The sequence below is a fragment of the Nicotiana attenuata genome, unplaced genomic scaffold (assembly GCF_001879085.1).
Source record: "Nicotiana attenuata strain UT unplaced genomic scaffold, NIATTr2, whole genome shotgun sequence".
NCBI classification, from domain to species: domain Eukaryota; kingdom Viridiplantae; phylum Streptophyta; class Magnoliopsida; order Solanales; family Solanaceae; genus Nicotiana; species Nicotiana attenuata.
In genome coordinates, this window is record NW_017671354.1 from 292169 (window position 1) to 298168 (window position 6000).

Consider the following 6000-nt stretch of genomic DNA (forward strand, 5'->3'; position numbering starts at 1 on the left):
TATCTACCAAAATAATTTTTAATTAAAATTTTTTAAATATATCGACCGAAATCGGTCCATATATTTGCAATTATTCTTTCCCGCCCAAGGCAATTGGTTTTTTAATATAACAGAATATATATATATTATATTTACCAACCGAAATAAGTTTTAATTAAATTTTTTCGATCGAATTCGATCGGAAATTCAATTTTAAATTTTTTAAAATATTAATTTAATGAAAATACTGACCGAAGTCGAGAAAAAAACACATACACACATATATAAAAGAACACATACACACATATATAAAAGAAGCCTTCATGGGTTCTACCACATTTATGGGAGGATCTGCTAAGGTTGCTGAGGCAGTGGACAACCAAGAAATTCGAGAAGAAGAGTGAACAGGGAAAGAAGGCCCGAGCATCTGAGAAGGGTGACTCCTAGCACTCTGTGGGTGCAAGGAGCATGGGGACTACGAGGAGACTACTGGTAATTCCTTAAAATATTTACATCTATTTTTATCGAACTATATTTATATATTTTAATTTAGTTAACATATTTTATTATATTTGTAGGGAAAAAAGTATGGGAGGAAGATGACTCATGATGAATTCTTCGTGGAGACTCACATCCGAAAGAAGAAGGCACCGACAGACCAACTAGATGGGTCGAGGACTGGGCGGAGACTGTATATGTAAGTTTCATAACTACTATAACTTGAATTAATGTTTATAATATTATATAGTTAATAATTTTCTATCTTCTAAATAAAGGGTCGCTACAAGATTAATGTGGAGGAGTACACTCAGAGCTTGCCACCGAATGAGCAAGGCGAGCGACCATCCCTTTCAGACGAAGAGGTGCAGTGTTGATACCCAATTTTTCCCCAAAATATTTTAAAATTGCATATATACCTTCAAAATCATGCATTAATAGCAATTGCTATTTTTCCATAATTTTTCTATATTTTTATTAATTTACCCAGCATTTTATTTCCAATAAATAATTACAAAATGACATTACAAATGATTTCAAAAGCATTTATTGATTTAGTTTATTATTTATGGTCCTATTTAAACCAAATTATTTCATAATTAGCCAAATTGGCATCGTTTGGCTACAATTGCAATAACTTTGCAATTATAGCCCAAGCATATAATTTTATACTATTTTTGACCGAAAATTAGTCAATTGTTTTTTAAAATACTAAATAACCATTTTAAATTATGTTCTATGCATGAAATTCATTTTTTGTGATTATTAGATATTTTAAAAATTATTCTAATTAGTTTAATTGGGCATCTGACAAATAGCCTACTTTCATTTATGGGTGGCTAACGGGCCGGGTTGACCCGGAACCGGACCGGCCCAGACCGGTTAAAATCGAAACCGGACCGGCCCAGACCGGTTAAAATCGGAACCGGACCGGCCCGGTTCATAAGGGGCCGGGTGGGCTGGGTTGGGGGGGTATAGGGGTTTGTGCCGTTTAAAATTTTCCACCGATTAACCGGACCCGGTAAACCCGGTCCAGATGAACGGTACACGTAACCGGTTTAACCGGCCCGGAACCGGCCCGGTTTAACGGCTAAAAATTTTTTTTTGTTTTTTTTTAAATTTTTGGCAGGTGTGGGTCCCATTGACCGTTGGCAACGGTCAGAAATTAAACTGATCCGTTAGCCAACGGATCAATTGCAAAAATAGCCATTTTTTATTTTATTTTTAATCCTTTTTGATTTTACAAAATTAACCTTCTCTAAAACTATAAATACCCCCCCTCTCTTCTTCATTTCTCACTCAAATCTCATTTCTCTATCTCAATTTCTCTCATTCTCTTATTCTCCAATTTTCAAGACTTCAAGTCTTCAATTCATCATTTCATCTTCTAATTTTATTTGGCTCTCTTTTCTTGAATTTAATTTATCGTGTTTTATCATTCGGGTTTTGAAGTTTATACATTTGAACTTCAAATTGAAATACTTGCTTGACGTTTGTTCGTGGTAACATCGGAATTGCGTAATCAAGTGCTCAATTTATTGTCCAATTCGGTGCACTCCCTCCAACTCTTTCTCTTATTTAATATTTTAATTGCATATTTATTTTGTGCTTATACTTTAATTTTCACAATATGTTTAATGCTGCTAAAAGAGCGTGTAAAAAAGTTACTGGCAGGGGAAATAAAAAAAGAGGTAGTTCTTCAGCATCTGGTAGTAATAGTACCCCAATTTCTCTTGTTCCCGAAACATCGCCTAATGATAATATAGATTATGAACAATTACAAGAAGATTATGGAATAGAAGATTATGAATTAGGAATGGAAGATGAGATACCAGCTACACCTACTAGTGCTGGAGTTGGTAGTGTTGGAGTTGCTACAAGGGGTGGTGGTCGTGGCACTAGTAGTAGACCACCTGTGGCTCCGACTACTAATCGTAGAAAAAGAAGCAAGGTTTGGAATTTTTTTGAAATAATTGAAGGTACTGATAGAGTTAGATGCAAACTTTGTAAAGATGATTTTAAACATTTGACTGGAGGAAATTTATGGGGAACTGGAACGCTTAGTAGACATATGAGAATTGCACATCCCCTAGAATGGGGCTCTGATGGTGATGAAAATCAAGAAACTATTAACCCTACTACTGGAGGATTAATTAAATATGATAAAATGAAGGATCCTGAGGAGTTAGCAAAAATGATTGCTTTAGGTTGTCTACCTTTTTCTTTTGCTTCTTCGTCATATCTTATTATGTATATTCAAAGGATTTACAATCCTTTATTTAAAGGTATCCCTAGAAGTACTTGTAGAGCTGATATCTTTAGACTTCATGGACAATATCAAACATATATATGTTATTTGCTTAGCCACCTTCCTTGTAGAGTTTCTCTAACTTCTGATATTGGCCATGCTGTTAATGGACGTGATTATTTGACAATTACATGTCATTGGATAGATGATACTACTTGTATGCAAAAACGTATTATCGCTTTTAGATATGATGAAGATCAGAGTCATACTGCTGCATTTATAAGTAGTACTATTTGTGAAGTTGTTGAATTTTATAATCTCAAGCAAAAAGTATTGTGTATGTCTTTTGATAATGCTTCTAACAACAATGCCGCAATTTCAATATTAAAAACGCATTTGCAACCACCTCTTGATGAAATTTTCCATGTTAGGTGTGCATGTCATATTTATAATTTAATTGATGGCCTTGATTTATTTTCAACTGAGCTTACTCATGTTAGAAGAGCAGTTGGTGTTATTCAAGGAAATAATAGACAATCTAGAATAAAGGAATTTAGAATAAGTGTGTCCAGTATAACCTTCAACCCAGATTCATGCCAGACGAAATTATTACTAGATGGAACTATACATATATATTTTTAAAATGTTGCTACAAATATAGATTCCCAATAACTGAAGTTGCTAATGCGCATTGTACTAATCCAAGCCGTATGTTAACAACTACTACTTGGGAGGTCATTAATGATGTTGTTAAATTTTTACATGTCACGACCCTAGTTCACCAACCGTGAACATGTCATGACGGCACCTGGTCCCCATGACCAGGTAAGCCTAACATTTGCGAAAATATATTAATTGCGGAAAAATAGAGAAAATCAAATCAAATATCTAAAAGAAACTGTACTGAATGCCGCTTGGCAAGTACAACTCAATATCACAAGTCTAAAACAATTCCCAAAACCCGGAAACTCACGGGCAACACAGGTTACAGAAGTGTATAGTAAAGGTTCCAAACTCCAGAATTTCTAACAACCGAAATAAGGAAAAACTAAGTACTAAAGATAGAATAAGAGGGAGACTCGTCGGTCTGCGGACGCAGCAGATCTACCTCGAAGTCTCCGTAGTCCTCCTGCCTCAATGATAGGGCACCTGAGTAGAGGTACCTGGATGATCTGCACATGAAAAACATGCGACGGAAGGGCATGAGTACACCACAGCGGTACTCAGTAAGTGCCAAGCCTAACCTCGGTTGGGTAGTGACGAGGAAGGTCAGGGCCATACTGAGACAAAATATAGTAATAACAATAATTAACAGTATGATAGTCTGACAGAAATAATAAATACAACAGTGATATAAGACAGATTAAGCAAGGCAATAGCAAATACACAAGAACGGAACAACCACAGAATAAGTACAGCTCAACACCAATGGTAACAATGAGGATCTCCCAGGATACCGTCCTGTAGTCCTTTTCTCAACTGTCCAGTGGATCTCCCGGGATACCGTCCCGTAGTCCATCATGTAGTCCAACTATCAATGTGCAGGGGGATCTATCGGGAATCTAACCCGCTGTCCCAAAGTAAAAGTACAGGGGGATCTACCGGGAATCGAACCCGTAGTCCCAAAGTAAACAAACAAGGGGGGGGGGGGAGCTACCGGAATCCCACATCCGTAGTCCCAATGTAAATGCGCAATCACAACCAGAAGGTACACGGAAACGAAGTACAAAAGACAAGCAACAGATAGTACTGACCTAGCATGCTTCACGTGTACAGTTAAGGCAACTTAAGCAATTAGGCAAGTTAAATCAACTAAACATGCTTTCCTAATCTAGCACAAGTTATAATTTCAAGTAGAATAAAGCAAATATGGAAGGAACTCAATCTCAATATCTTAAGAAAAACCGGGTTTTCCAACAATTGGCTCAAGTACACGCCCGTCACCTCGCGTACAAGGCACTCAAATCAACAAATAACAAATCCTAAGGGGAAAGGTCCCCCACAAAAGGTTAGACAAGCCACATACCTCGAACCGGCTCAATATCAATAGAAATCACGCCTTTGCCACGAGTATCCGACTCCAAATGGCCCAAATCTATTTAATTCAATTACACATCGTAAATAATATTGCAAAAAACTGATTCCACTATTAAATTTAGAGCTAGGGCGCGAAAATAGGTAAAATGACCAAAATGCCCCTCCAGCCATCGTCTCGGAATCGAATAATTTTTACGTTTTCAGAACCCTCGTACTCTCACGAGTCTAACCATATAAAAATCTCCCAAATCGGAGATCAAATGTCCCCTCAAAACCCCATAGTTAGGTCTAAGAAGTTTACCCACTTCCCATTCAAAAACACGAAATTAAAGGGTGAATTTGCGATTAGATTAATGGGTTTTAGTCATAGGAGAGTAGAGAATCGTTACCCGGTGATTGCCCTTGAAAAACCCTTGAAATTGCTCCCAAATCCGAGCTCCCAAGCTTGTGTTTTGATAAAAATGGCTAACCCTCGGTTTTGAATTGTTTATAACTGCCCAGGTATTTGTTCAATGCGATCGCAGGAATTAGGCTGCGATCGCGAAGAGTAAAGTTAAAAGGCTCCTGTAAATGGTCTATGCGGACGCATCCCAAGCCATGCGATCGCAAAGGAGAAGGAAACCGAGCTATGCGATCGCGAACTGGGCCACGCGATCGCGAAGAGGAAATAGCAATGAGGCACCAGCTCCTAAGTTCTACTATGCGAACGCGTGAGTGCATTTGCGAACGCGAAGAAGGGGGAAGCTGGCTTCTGCGATCGCGAACCATATACTGCGATCGCGTAGAACAAAAATATCACCCTCCGAATTTACACTATGCGATCGCGGAAGAAATGATGCGATCGCAGAGAAGGAAAATGGTCTGCAACAGCTGAAGCAAAATCTGCAACTTTGAACAACACAAAAATGCCCCGTTGAGCATCCGAAACACACCCGAGGCCCCCGGGACCTCAACCAAACCTACGGACATATCCCATAACATCATTCAAACTTGTACCAATCCTTAAACCACCCTAAACAACGCCGGAAACACGAATTAATCAAAGATTCAAGCCTAAGAACTTCAAATTCCACCAAAACACACTTTCGATCAAAAACCAAACCAAACCTTGCTCGAATGACCTGAAATTTCGCACACACATCCCAAATGACATGACGGAGCTACTGCAACTTCCGGAATTCCAATCCGACCCTCGGATCAAAAAACTCACTATCGAACCGGAAACTTCAAAAATTCAA